Below are 15,474 nucleotides of genomic sequence, written 5' to 3' on the forward strand. Positions count from 1 at the left end.
AGTAGGCCAGCATTTTGCAGGCCTACATTTAAGGCTTCAGTTTCAAGTCTACATAGACAGGTAGCGACACGGGTCCTCTTGCCCTCCAACCCTTTCTATTTTGCCTGCTGTGACTGCTTAGAACCCTACTATATCCTCCCACTGCCCTCACCACCCGCCAAACATCCCTTCCTATCTAACTCCCCAGCACTTTCTTCCTAGTAATCTCTCCCCCTGTTACCAACTCTCCAATCCCTACACTCCCTTTCACTCTCCACAGCAAACCTTCCAATTCCATAATCTTTCCTGGCTCCTATTGCTCTCTTAACCCTTTCCACTCCTATACTACCCTTTCACACATCTTTAAAGCAGCCAAATTACTCCCTTTTTCTTTCCTTCCATCTTCCTTCTGATTTTCCTCCCTATCCTTCTTCCCTAAAAAAAAAAAAATCCCCCGCCCCCCCCCCCAACATACACTCTCCTTCCAGGCTCATGGATTGCTCTTTCAACGTTGTCAGACCTCTGCCCAAAACAGAGGTTTTCTATTTGTTAGTTACTTAAAATTATGACAGGTATGTGGCAGAGAATGCTGAAACATTACAACAACCAAAATATGGTCTCATATTAAAACATAGATTGAATTTGAATCTTCAGATAGAACCCATACCTAACCTTTGCTTTCCAACATTAGCACAGGGACAAATTAACTGGAAGTGATAATGGGAAGAATATCTTACCAGTGAGATTATTTCCAATATTAAGATACGGTTACATTCTGGAACATGCTGTATATATTGTCACAATCCATTGCAATGCTTTTATTGTGTTTTATCTATTGCAACTGGAATTAGTAATTTTTATAGTAAGGCTTTAAGTTTGTAAAGAATTGATCTCTAATATAAGCCTCTGATTTCTGAATGAATTTTACACACATCCAGGGAGGGTGGGAGGTGGGTTAGATAGGTGATATTATTATTTCTTAGATATAAGTTCTAATTATTGTATCATTTGTTCATATGTTCTATTGCACTTTGTGTTTGTTTTTGAAACTAATAAAGATTTTAAAAAGGCTTTAAAAATCAATAAAAATGATTGAACAACAACAAAAAAAGATGTGTGCACTGAAAGTTCCATATATAGAATCCAGGAGATAGCATAGGATCAAAGAGCAAAATATTAGTCCTAACAATAATGTTATAACCTATATTTTCATTCATTCCCTTTGCATATTATATCATCCTATACCTATAAAACTTGAATTTAATAGATCAGTAACTGATTTTGAACTTTATAGAAACCATTGCAAAACAATTAAAATACCTAAAATGATTTTCAGTCATTTAAATTCTAAACACTGTGAAATAGAAGTTATATTTTGCATGTTCTGTAATATGATTTGAACATCTAAAGTCTGTAGATCTCGTGACTGAAGCTGGTCAAGATGAGATTGAAGCAATTCCGGCGAATCAAAGACTTTCGTTGAATTGTTTAAGGTGATCACCATTCGGGCGGGGTACTGCAGGCCAAAACAGGCTCCCATGGACTTAAGGCAAGGTCTCATAGCCAGGAAGGATGTACGTTTTCGTGCAGTTGTCTTGGCGAGATCAGGCACGATGAGGACCTTTCTTCCGTCCATGAGGATGCCTGAATGGTTACGGGCCGCGGTGAGTAACTGGAGAGCCTGAGGAAAATGTAGAAGTTTAGCAACCACCGGGCGGGGAGAAGCTTGATCCGGTGTCAGGTGCGAGGGGACCTGATGGGCTCGCTCAATCTCTGGCACAAAAGAGGGATCCATGTTGAGAACTTTCAGTAACCATTTCACTAAGAATTTGGACATATCAGACCCATCAATTTGTTCTTTAAGCCCGATGATACGTAAGTTGTTTCTTCGGCTTCTATTAGCCAGGTCTTCGATGTCTTGTTTAAGGCGCTTGATCTTTTTCTCAGTCAGGTCGTGTTTTTGCACGGTGTCCAACGCGGTAGTATCCATCTTGGATTCTAGTGTCTCAATCCTACTTTGAAACGCTGCGAGGCAAGAATTTATGGCCAGCAGCTCTTCCTTAAGCTCCTTGGTGATCTCGAAATGCTTGGAGTTAAGATCTCTCAAGGCACGAAGCTCCTCCAGCATTAAATCAGTCAATGAAATCGCTTTTTTATCTGACGCCAATTTCTCCAGAGTTGGGGGGTCTAGTTTTGTGCGTTTGGCACCAACTGCGGGAGCCGCAGAGGACTCATTCTTAGATTGCTTGCTAGAGGACATTTCTAGCAAGAGTAATAGAGAAAAAAACCTAGAAAGTATAGGTTAGCAAGATCTGGTAAAACTTTATCTTGTAGATGGAGGGAGAGTGTGAAGCTCAAGCGTCCATCTTGTTTGAAGCACAGGACACGCCCCCAAGTCTGTAGATGTCACAGAGTATGCTTCAACTTAAAATTTGCTTTAATTAAGGGCTCCTTTTACGAAACCGATTTAGCGATTTAACGCGCAGAATAGCGCGTGCTAATTTGCCAGCCACACTAGCCGCTACCGTCTCCTTTTGAGCAGGCGGTAGTTTTTCGGCTGTGGGGGGGTTAGCGCGCACTTTAAAAAGGTACGTGTGATAAAGCCACTAACACAGCTTCATAAAAGGAGCCCTAAATGTCAGCTGTATGTTAATAAAAAGATACCAGGATCGTACACTGTTAAAGTTAATTTTGTTAGAAGTATCATAAACAAAAAAATATTCAACTATTACTTCCACTCATTCAAGACACAGAACAGTTTCATATGACAGTTATGGAAAATTGCCTTGGCAAAGATGATTCCAAATAGTAATCTTCTGAGCGGCCACTGTCCAAAGTGTGTAGCAAATCCCATTTGCTAGTATTCAACCTAGATTATGAGAATATGGAAAAGCTAACCTCTGCTAAGCTTATGTTCTGTATTATTTAGCGTAAGTACATTGTACTGGTCATGCATGATTTCCTTATTTAGATCCCACAAATCTAAAAACATTTGTAGCTTGCCAGAATCCTTTTTTTTTTGTGCACTGCAATGATCGTTGCTTCAGTTGGTATTAAAATAAATACACCATTTTGAAGCAAATGGTTTTCATTTTCTCTGTGGGACCTGTCGAGTGATATTTCCCATGAAATGAGATTCTGCTTGCTAGTTTGATTTTTTTTTTTTTTTAACTCATTTTAACCCTTTCAAGAAAGATCTCTTTTTTTCATATTTTTTTGAGAAGTTTAGAAACAGAAATACTTCTTTATCTGGATATTTCAATAAGATGTTTGCATATAGAGGAGGTGCTGAAAAGTTCTCTTCCCAACCAACCAACTTTCTAAATTCTGAGCATCATTTTAGCCACTGTAGTTCAAAAGACTGTTATCCTATGTCGTTAAGTAGCAATTTGCAGAAACAAACTTCCATGATTTGACATTGTTTCAGATCATTGATTGAATCTTATACATGTCATTCTCTTCTTGGTTGGGCTAACTTTCCAGCACCCCCCTCGTATCAATGGCATTGGCTATATTCAGTTTAAGACATCCAGACATGGTAAATTTGATATTTTAGGCCTGCTAAATTTATGGTCAGCTTATCTGGATAACTTAAGAGCAGATTAATCTCAACACTTTTTGGCTCCTCCTTATTTTCAGCAGATAACTTTAAGCCTGACGTTGAGATGTCTGTCCCACAGTGAAATGCTTAGCGGCCAAAGAGAAAGTTAAGACAGATTCTTATCTAATTGAGTAGGACATTACTACTACTGTTAAGATGTGTTATTTTCTCACTAACTCATGCAGTTATAGTACAGGTCACATTTTATATAATGAGACCTAGGGCTCCTTTTACAAAGGTGCGCTAGGGCCTTAACGCGTGCAATAGCGCACATTAAATTCCAGAGTGCACTAGCCACTACAGCCTCCTTTATAGGAGGCGGTAGATTTTCAGCTACCACGCACTATAGCGTGCGGTAATTTTGTGCCTGCGCTAAAAACCCTAGCGCACCTTTGTAAAAGGAGCCCCTAGTTACTAATAAACCAGGTTAAGAGTAAAATAAGCCATCTTAATGGTTTCCCACGTTGTCAACCATTTAATGCATTTGAAGACCATCCCATTTATTCTATTATTTTTATAAAGCTACCAAAAATAATAAACAACAACTTGAATGAGCATATTAATAAGGCTTGAAATTGACAACTTTTATTTCCATGTGCCTATTATTTTGTATTTATATTTCTATTATAAGGTATAAATAAATGCACAAAACCAAAGTGGAACTGTCCCAATCAGAATGGTGCGCACTAAACAAAAGTGTCCTTCAACTCATCTGATAAATCCAAATGCCTTTATTCATCCAAAGCCTCATAAAATTCATCCAATGACTCAATGACCTGACATTTACATGTTTCGGCCTAACCGGCCTGCCTCAGGAGTCTTGTGAGTCTTCACCGGGTTTATTTGGAAAACCATACAGAATACACGCACTCTCTAAATGCGGCTGCTAAAGTGAAAAGTTGTAAAGCAGTAAAAATCACTGCGACCTTGCTGTCATTGGATGAATTTTATCCATAAGCTATAATAGATGCGTTAGCATGTAGCGTGCGCTAATATTTAGCATGCGCTAAAACAGCTAGCGCACCTTAGTAAAAGGACCTAAAATTAATAGAGTTTTTCAATAAGATGGCTGATGTGGAATTCATTGTTTATTTCCATTTATGGAAGCTCCGAACTACAGACAATACTATGACAGAAAGATGAATTCATGGTGCCCTCAGAGGAGGCATGCGTATTCAGTGGCGTAATAAAGGGGGGATGAGGGGGGCGGTCTCCCTTCCCCCATACCTCTAGTTGTTCACTATCACAAACAACGACTTCAATGTGATCCTTGTAACCATATCAGCTCTCCTGCTGACATCACTTCTGGGTGCCATGCATAGGAAGTGATGTCAGAGGGAGAGCCACTGGGGTTGTGAGAAACACGTTGAAGTTGTTACTCGCTGCAGTGAACTACTAGAGGTACGAGGAAGAGAAGGGTGTAAGTGCGCAGCAGGGGTGATTGGGGATGGAGAGGGGGCAGAGATGAGGCCAGGGGAGGGGTGCCTCTCATCCTTGCTACGCCACTGTGCATATTAATTTTAAAGCTAATGGTAAAACATAACAAATGGTGGCATTTTCATCAGGTTCCTTCAAGCTTACCAAATGACCACATAATCTGAAAATCATCTGTTTTCATTTGCTTTTTTTCAGATCCATTATAGTCTATGGGGCCAGGAAAACAGTCTGCATTTCTGTTTGGCTAGACACAGTGGAACCACCTTGGCAAGGGACAACTAAAAAGTGTGAGTTATTTCAACAGTCATGTTGAACCCTTCGTTGAAAAAAAAGATAAAAAACCTTAACCTTGCCTCACTTTTAAATCCCATAGCTCAGGGGTCTCAAAGTCCCTCCTTGAGGGCTGCAATCCAGTCGGGTTTTCAGGATTTCCCCAATGAATATGCATGAGATCTATGTGCATGCACTGCTTTCAATGCATATTCATTGGGGAAATCCTGAAAACCCGACTGGATTGCAGCCCTCAAGGAGAGACTTTGAGGTCCCTGCCATAGCTCCTTGGACTTCACTCTCATTCCTCAAGGAATGGATCAGGTCTTCAGGAGGATATCACTAATGAATATGAATCAGAGAGATTTGAATACCATCAAGACAGTAGACACGCAAATCACTCTCACGAGTAATCATGAAGGCTTTCTTTAAAAAACTGATCTGTTGGTGGCACTCAAGGACTAGGAGTGAAACCTAAGGCCACGGCTGGTGATGTCAGCAAGAAACTGAAAACAGAAATTGGCATCATTTCTGTTCACATATTTCCTAGGTTCAAAAGGGATAAAGTTGTTTGTTAGCTGCAGGATAAGAGAGTTAAAAGAGAGGTGATAACTGAAAAATTTCATCAGCCTTAGAGAGAAATAAAGAAAATAGCAGTACACTCAATAGATTAGGCGCAGGTAGAGAGGGCTTTGCTATTTGATTTAGTCACAGGGAAAAAAAAAATAAATGAACAGATGTATGGGTGTTACAACTGTATGACTGTGAAGGACAGAGGATTAGCAAAGGTAGGACAGGAGACTCGTTCCACTACTAATGCCTGGCATTATGCATGGGTACACAAAAGTTAGCTAGTTCCAGATAGGAGGTTTTGGGCTGGTCCTGGATTTCAGGCAAGCATATCCTGATGTTTTATGATATGACTGAGGTCTACAAAATCCTGAGTGGTGCAAAATGGGAAAAAGTGAATAAATATTTCACTTTTTCAAAAAGTTCAAAGACTGGGCAACACTCAGTGAAATCACATGGAAATATTTTTTAAATAATTAGGAGGAAATGCTTTTTTACATCAAAAAAACTTAAGAATAGCCTTACTGGGTCAGACAAATGGTCCAATTAGACCAGCAGGCTATTCTCACGGTGGCTAATCTAGGTTACTAGTACCTGGCAAAACCCCCAAAAGTAGCAACATTCCATGCTACCAATCCAGGGCAAATAGCGGCTTCCCCAATGTCTTTCTCAATAACAGACTATGCACTTTTCCTCCAGGAAATTGCCCAAACCTTTCTTAAAACCAGCTACGTTGACTGCCCTTACTACAACACCTGGCAAAACGTTCCAGAGCTTAACTATTCTCTGAGTGAAAAAATAGTTTCTGCTATTGTAACATCATTGAGTGTCCCCTAGTCTTTTAAATTTTTGACGGAGTAAAAAAATCAATGTTTCAATTAATATAACTCCTTACACCCAAAGCTGGGTACAGATGCAGGTGCTACACCCTATTCCATGAGCAGTGCCCAACTCAAAGCACTATTTATAGAATAGCACTCAGCACTCATTTTTTATGTACAAACATAGGTGCCATATACAGCAGCTAGTGCTTTGCATGCTTAAATTTATAGAATACTTCTTTCTATATAGGTAAGTATACACTTATGCATATAAATGGCAGTACACACTAAAAAGGCATTCTGTTTAAACATTAGAGGGACAATCACGGGGGAGGAGCTTAGGTAGGGTCAACATTTACACACAAGTTTGTATAGATGTTCTATAAGGATCACTTGTGTAACTGTTCTTGAGGAAGAGACTCATTATCTGCAGTAGTATGGCATTTACTGTAGATAGTGATGCCATGTTATAGACTTGCCCGCTACATTATACTTTACTGTGAGATACTCCATGTCTATACAATAATCACATTAAATTATGTATGGAACATAATGTTTTTGGGGGGATAGCAAAAAGGCTTTGCTATGTAGAGACTGGGGGTAAATGGAAAATACTTGGACTGGAGAAGCGTCACCAGTGGAGTGCCGCAGGGTTCGGTGTTTGGACCCGTGCTCTTCAACATATTTATAAACGATCTGGAAATTGGTACGACGAGTGAGGTGATTAAATTTGCAGACGATACGAAGTTATTCAGAGTAGTGAAGACACAGAAGGATTACGAGGACCTGCAACGTGACATAAACACACTAGAGAAATGGGCCGCAACATGGCAAATGAGGTTCAACATGGATAAGTGTAAAGTGATGCATGTCGGTAACAAAAATCTTATACATGAATACAGGATGTTCGGGGCGGTACTTGGAGAGACCCAAAGGAAAGAGACTTGGGAGTACTGGTTGACTAGTTGATGAAGCCATCTGCGCAATGTGCTGCGGCAAAAAAGGCAAACAGAATGCTAGTAATGATTAAGAAGGGGATCACGAACAGATCGGAGAAGGTTATCATGCCGCTGTACCGGTCCATGGTACGCCCTCACCTGGAATACTGCATCCAGCACTGGTCGCCGTACATGAAGAAGGACACGGTACTAGTCAAAAAGGTCCAGCGAAGAGGAACTAAAATGGTTAAGGGGCTGGAGGAGTTGCCGTACAGGGAGAGATTAGAGAAACTGGGCCTCTTCTCCCTTGAAAAGAAAAGACTGAGAAGAGGCATGATCAAAACATTCAAGATAATGAAGGGAATAGACAGGTTGTTCACCCTCTCTAAGGTAGGGAGAACGAGAGGGCACTCTCTGAAGTTAAAAGGGGATAGATTCCGTACAAACATAAGGAAGTTCTTCTTCACCCAGAGAGTGGTGGAAAACTGGAACGCTCTTCCAGAGGCTGTTAACTTTAGTAACATAGAAAAGTACCTTGAAGAGGTGCTGACTTAGGGATAGATTCTCAAAACTTTGTGGTAAAAACCGATGGGCCACTGTTACAACCGTTATTGTAGTGATTTAAAAATGTGAGTCATTCTCATAAAATTGTGCATGCAAATGAGGTTGGCGGAGAGTATCGAAGGTTCGCTAAATTTACATGAGATGGTGATAGTAATTAGCACAGACACAGAATACACCATGAAAGAGGCATAAATGTATGTATATGATGGAAAAAGCAATGCCATAAGCGGTGTGTCAATCATAGGCATGCCAGAGCTATTGGATGAAGTAAAGAGAAGGGGAGGGGAGATGCCTTTTCTTCCCCAAAACTACTATAATTCATATAAATCTTGTAATTTGTTTTTAATGACAGATTATAGCATGAATTACAGCTAGAAACACAAAAGACATGGCTATAATACACGCCGTGACACTTCTGGGTCTAGATCCCAATCTGTCACCTCTAAACCCAGAGAAGCAGTGCTACCAAAGTAGAAAGTCTCCCTCAGCTAGAGGTTTAAAATTGGCAGAACCCAGAGCTGCCTATCCTGAGCAGAAGCCAAAATACTTCCCTATCACTAAAGGGAAAGAAAGTGCCTCAAATAACCAGAGAGGGAGCCAAAGAGCACTAAAGCTTGCTCCTTTCTCAGTCTGGTTTGGGTGGGGCACACACAAACAAAAAGCTAGCTCAAACACACAAGAGAGAGCAGCCCAGGAGGAACTTCTTTGGAAGGCTCTCCAAGCCAAGCAGGAGCCATAGTGAAAACACATGCCAGAGATGTGCTTTTCACAGTACCGGCACCCCTGGACCAGTTACTTATTTTTGGTCACCAAAAGCCAATGCCGCTCTTGGAGATTAGAATCACTCGGTGATGATGAAGAATCGACTGGAGTGCTTGTTCAAGTATTAATGAGTCCATTTGCTTGGCAGAATCGAAGACAGCCAGGAAGCTTGGAAAAGACCAACGGTAAGCCATTTTGATAATCGCCACTAAAATGCATGCACGCTAAACTGACTAGAACCGGCTTAGCGACCGCATTAAATGCAACTTTAAGTTTTGAGAATCTGGCCCTTAGTGGCTACCGTGGGTGAAAAAGAAAAACTTTGAGTTGAACTAAAATGAACTACAGATGAAGCAATTCATCTCTGTATCAAGAAAGTAAATAGAAGTAAGAGGATAAAAAAGTGATTTAGTTTTCAAAAGAGCTGTCTAAGTAATATCAAAAAGATTAGCATTCGAAATGTGCAAGAGAACTCGGGGAACAATAGAAAGCCATGCTGATAGAGAAATAAGTAGGATTGTAGGATTAAGAAGAAAATGTGAGAAATATGTGAAGAAGCCAAGGGGAAAAAAAGCAGAAATGCTAAAAAAAAATACTTTTGTTTAGCATTTACTGAATGAAAGTTTGGAGAATGACCAATGGATGTGGAAGGATTATGTATGCTAGTAGGAAAGTGGCCATATCATTTACAGAAGAGTTTGCTTGAATCTAGTAATTAGGAGGAAGTTTGAAATTACAGACTGGTTAATTGATGGAAAAACTAATGGAGACTTTTCTTTGGTTTCCATAGATAGAAAATTGTATCTATATATTGTATATTTAAGCATCAACATTTTTTATGTTTTGAAAATGATACCAGCTATTATGTGATATGACCTTCCAAAAATATTTTACTTTTTTAATAAATAAAGGTTTAAAATGTTCTGGCAAGAACAGAGTTTTTGCCCTTTGGTGGGTATGGGACTATTCAGATATCACATTTTTATTAAAACTGACTTATAGGTATACCATAAGAAAAATTAGCTTGTCAGTTAGAGTCTTTCTTGAAACCACCATATTATTATTATTATTATTTTATTTCTTATATACCGCCAAAGCCATAATAGTTCGAGGTGGTTTACAATAAAGAAGGGCTGGACAATCAGTGAATAGTTACAAACAGTGAATACAGATACAACAAAGAATCAGCGAATACGGTTTACAACAGAGAAGGGCAGGTCAATCAGCGAGATGTTACAGTCAGCGAATACAGATACAATAAATATGCGTGTGCGGGGGAACGGGCGAAATAGGGACAAAAGTGGGTGGGCAGGGCGAAGGGTAGGGAAAGAGAACTTGGGGAGCAGGGGAGGGAGGGAGGGCTAGGTTGTAGTTCGGTTGAATAGGCTAGTTTTTAATAATTTCCTGAAGTTTAGGTAGGATGAGGAGTGCAACTGGGCACCTTGCCGTTTCTGAGAGACAACCCTCCAGTAGGATAAATCCCCATCCCCCAGGGTAAGAGTAACCCTATAACAATGCCGATTTCCCTACAAGCTATTTCAGTGTGAGCATAATAGAGAGAATAGCGGGTAATTATAAAGGGAACAATCACCACCACTTACTTCCTAAAAGGACCCCATAATTATGTTCCCAGTATTTTAATGTATGACAGTTATACTTGTGCCTTCCAATTTATGCTTGTTCCTTTTTGGGCTAGAACATTTATCCTCTCCTGCGTTAGGCTTTTTTTTTTTTTTTTATTTTATTTAAATCACCGGCTGTATCAATATTAGCTCTGATGCTCATAAAATTCCTATGAGAGTCGGGGCTAATACCACTATGGCTGGCAATAAAAAAGCCTAACACAGCTTCGAAAAAAGGGAGGGGGAGAGATGAATTAATTTTTTTATTTAATTTTAATTTTAAGTTGATCATTCTTTTGAAATGGTATGTAATTTCTGTTTGTATTGACTGGCTTCATTACGCATTTCTTACCCACATTTCAGGAACAGCCTCCTGGTTTTCATACCCGTCGATATACATCTCTTTTAAAAAAAAAATTCTTTATTGATTTTTAATCAAAAACAGCTTCATACAAATAAAAGCACAGTAGGTATTACATATATTACACTAATTCCTGTTCAGGTAACATTAAATATCATTCATCTCTTATAATAAAACCCTAAGCGGCGCATGCGCACTCCTACCTGCGTGTTCCGTATGTCTGTGGCAGGCAGGAGAGCGCATGCGCACTTACAACGGGCCCACACTCGAGCGCTGTGGCCAACTAAGGAGATGCACCTGTTCAATTTATTAAGAGCGATACCGCTTCTCCTGCACATACCGGCAGAAACCTCCCTCCAGCGTTGGCAGCTGCATCACGCTAAACAGGCTGTTTCGCAGCTTTCTCCTGCCACTGGAGGGAGGTTTATTATTAAGGTCATCTCGCTGGGAGGGTCGCATGGGAAGGAGAGATAGCAGAGTCAGCGGGGGTTGGGCTGGGAGGGGAGAGAAGCGGTCTGCCTCGGGTGCTTCAAGGCCTGGCTTCTTCGGCCAGCAGCAGCGTTTACAATTCGCTGCTGTTGCCGGCTTCAGGCCTTCCTCTTTGGCGGGTCCTGCCTACTTCCTGTTTTCATGAAGACAGGACCCGCCAGAGAGGAAGACCTGAAGCCAGCAATAGCAATGAATTGTGAATGCTGCTGCCCGATGAAATTCAAGGAGGAAAGGGAGCAGAGGGGGAGAGAATGGCTTGGAGGGAAGAAGAGATGGCAGGGCATGGAAGGAGGAAGGTATGCCAGACCAAGGGAAAAGGAAGGGGAAAAGGAAGGAGGAGATGCCATATGGAACAGAGAGAGAGAGGGCAGACACTGGATGGAAAGAGAAGAGAGGGCAGTGAATGGAAGGGGCAAGACAGAGGGTGAACAGTAGATGGAAGGGGTAGAGAGAGGGAAAAAGACATTGAATGGAAGTGTGGAGGACAAGGAGAGCAGCCGTTGGAAGGAAGTGGGGAGGAGAAAGAAAAAAGGCCACATGCAGGATTGAGGGAAGATGATTGAGTTAGAAATAAAGATAGACAGACAGGGAGCCAGGGAGAGACACAGACAGAAAGAATGACAGCATCCAAGGAGAGAGAGATAAATAAAAAAAAATCCAGACAGACAGACATCTACTCTAGCACCCGTTAATGTAACGGGCTAAAACACTAGTTAATTTCAGATTCTTGCATCTAATAATATCAGAATATTACCTAATATATAATACAAAAGAAGAATAAAGTTATCCAAATATCACTATCAATATTTACTCCCCTCCCTCCAACCCCCCACCCTCCCTGGATGTGAACATAAGAACATAAGCAGTGCCTCTGCCGGGTCAGACCACAGGTCCATCATGCCCAGCAGTCCGCTCCCGCGGCGGCCCAAACAGGTCAAGACCTGTCTGAATCATCAGAAGGGGCTCCCTTGCCACCTTGGTTTCCCATTTAAGTCCTGCCTTCCTATCGAAGTCCTAGTCCTCCGGTCTTGCACATGCACGACCTGGTTGGTTTATACTCATTACCTGGTTAACTTCCTATACTTGTGTTACATGTGTAAAGATAAATAAACTAAAAGAAAGATATGATGATGAAAATACATTATTATGTTTTTACAAATTTAGTTAATGGGCTCCAAATTTTATTGAATACCTCACTAAGTCCCCTACACTCTGCGTTAATTCGTTCATATCTATATGAAGTGCACACATTCACCCACCAAAAGGTATAATTTATTCTATCATGGTTCTTCCAACTACTTGTAATTAATTGAATGGCTATATCTGTTAGGATCAAAAATAGACGACATTTATATTTATCTAGAGTGGGTTTCACATGTAAAATTGTTCCACAAATTATAGCCTCATATGATAATGGAACATTTGAATCCCTTTGATTTCCGTTATGCACATCTAGGAAGTGTGGGAGGGAGGGTACGGGAGGGGGCTGTTAAATATTTATTATATCATTTGAGGTGGGATTATTGTAATATTTTTTTTTTAATCTGTTGCACTTAATGTTGGCTTTTGAAAATGAATAAATATTTTAAAAAAGAAAACTGCCGAATACCAAAAAAACTAAGGAAGATCTTCAGTTTTCAGTGTAGTGGGGGGTTCCCCCCAATGGGAGCGCAAACACTTGTCAGTTTAGTGTGTGTGGGGGTCCCACACACACACATCCCCTCAGAGCGGTAATAGCAAGTGTTTGAACATGGCATGCATAAGTCCTGTGTGAGATTGTCGGCGCGCTTTAGTCCCGCGTGGTTTTGACGCATCACCTCAAATACATGAGTCAGCAACACACTGATAATAGTCCTGAAATTGTCCACAGGCAAATAATCTCTTAGCCTTTGTAACTTAAACTGCCCTTTTCTCTCTATCAAATGTAGTCCCAACCCTTCTTCCCTTTTGTTCCCGTTCGTCAATGTCTATAAAAATTTGCCATTGCCCCTGATTTGTCTTTGTTTATATTGGAAATTAATTTGGCACAGGGTTTTAGCATTTTTGTACACCGCTTAGAAGGCTTGATTAGGCGGTATAAGAAATTTTAAATAAACTTGAAACTTGATGAAGTTTAAAAAATGCCTGTGATACGACTGACTTCACCTGAGGTTTAAATGATAATGTTGAATCCAGAATCATCCCATAATATTTGCTTTGATGCAAAACAGGAATGACGGCACCATCCAATACTATCTCAAGTGGAATCAGTGACAGCTGTCTATCTCAATCCACACATAAAACTTCAGCTTTTGCAACATTCAGTCTCATCTGATTCAGGTATAACCACTTCTTGATGGACTGAAAACATTTCTTCAGAACCTTTAAAGCATCGTCAACTGAGTTGGTAATTGAAATCAGAAAATGTTTGTCGTTTACATATATACGAAAGTTGACACCAAGTTTGCACATCTCCTTACTGAGAGGCAACAAATAGATGTTAAAGAGAACGACAGACAGTGCTGAACTTTGGGGAATGCCAGAAATGATTTTAGACTACACAGATTTCTACTGGCCTATCTCCACATAAAACATCCTATTATTTAGGAATGACCGAAACCAGTCCAACAATACCCAAAGAACATAACCTCTGCAACAAAATTTGGTGGTTAACAGTATCAAATGCAGAGGAGACATCCAATAAGACCATGAAGAAACAGTTCCCATGATCCAGACCTCTCCACACCTCAACAGGCACCGAGAGCAGTAGCAATTCCGTAGAGTACTTAGGTCAAAAGAAAGAAAGATGAGTTCAGTTTTAGTCATATTCAGTTTTATAGAGCAGTGAGATATCTAGCTCAGTATCCTCTTTCCACAGTGGACAATCCAGGTTACAAGAATCTGGCAAAAAAAACCAAATAGTAGCAACATTCCTTGCTACTGATCCCAGCGCAAGCAGTAGTTTCCCTCATGTCTGTCTCAATAGCAGACTTTCCCTCCAGGAACTTGTTCAAACCCTTTTTAAACCTAGATATGTTAACAGCTGTTTTGACATCTTCTGGTAAAACATTCCAGAGCTTAACTATTCTCTGTAGCTTCATTGAGTGTCCCCAAGTCTTTCTAATTTTCTAATCCTGGTATGCTTATTTAGTTGATGATAGACCCTTTTAATAATGAATGCTGACCAGGGTTCCTAAGAGAGGAGAGAATTGAAAAGAACTCCCAAACTCCTGGCCTGCATTATTCAGCTGCCCTTGTCTACTCAACCAAATGCCCTCTGACATTTCAGATTCAGATATACATGAATTAAATATAAGCAAATTCTAATGCTGATCAAAGAGCAGTTTAAATTTTGAAAGGCACTGGCATTATATGGGTTCTCACATCGTCTATATAATACTGGAAGGGAACTAGTGTTGATGATAATCTTGCATCCACTCACAGTTAATACCAAGCTGTTCTTCCCAGCTTTACAAAACGATTGCTGTCATTAAATAAACAAAAAACACTAGTCTACTTAGCACCCATCCTACCAATGCCCAAATTTTATAGGCATTTCAGGGAACTATCATAGTTGAAAGTGGTAAAGAGAGCTATGAAGACAGAAAGGATAAACGCACTTTCCTTGTTCCTGAATAACTCATGGAGAATATTATCAATCACAGCTAATAATAATAAAACTTTGCTGTATAGTTGGGCTTAAATTCTGATTGAGAATCATCTAGGTCAGCAGTCTCAAACTCGCGGCCTGCGGGCTACCTGCGGCCCCACAGGTACTAGTTTGTAGCCCGCGATCTGACCGGCTCCATTGCTGAAGTCATTCTTCAGTTCAAAGCTGCGGGCGGCGGCAGCGGCAGCTTCTTGTACAATCTGCGCCTGTGACAGACGCATCTCTAAAGGTTGGCTCCCTTGCCAAAGTCATTTTTCAGTTCAACGCTGTAGCTCCTTGTGCAATCCGCACCTGCATCAGAAGCCTCTCTGATGTCATGATGTCAGAGAGAAGGCTTCCGACACAGACGCAGATCGTGCGAGGAACCACCACTGCCCACAGCTTTGAACTGATAAATGACTTTGGCAAAGG

At 40.6% G+C, this 15,474-nt stretch overlaps 1 protein-coding gene across 7 annotated transcripts in view; it reads left to right on the forward strand.

Moving 5' to 3' along the window:
* The window catches only part of LINGO2 (leucine rich repeat and Ig domain containing 2), a 2,394,831-nt gene that overhangs the window by 493,910 nt on the left and 1,885,447 nt on the right, over positions 1 to 15,474 (forward strand). For 4 of the 7 annotated variants that reach the window (XR_004536917.1, XR_004536918.1, XM_033919828.1 and 1 more), the window contains exons 1-2: positions 1,463 to 1,643; positions 5,213 to 5,304. The gene's annotated coding sequence lies outside the window, so the exon portion shown is untranslated. Of the gene's footprint in view, positions 1 to 1,462; positions 1,855 to 5,212; positions 5,305 to 15,474 lie in introns of those variants that run through there. The other 3 variants (XM_033919804.1, XM_033919821.1, XM_033919813.1) reach the window with 2 other exon arrangements.

Source organism: Geotrypetes seraphini, chromosome 1 (assembly GCF_902459505.1).
Source record: "Geotrypetes seraphini chromosome 1, aGeoSer1.1, whole genome shotgun sequence".
NCBI lineage: Eukaryota > Metazoa > Chordata > Amphibia > Gymnophiona > Dermophiidae > Geotrypetes > Geotrypetes seraphini.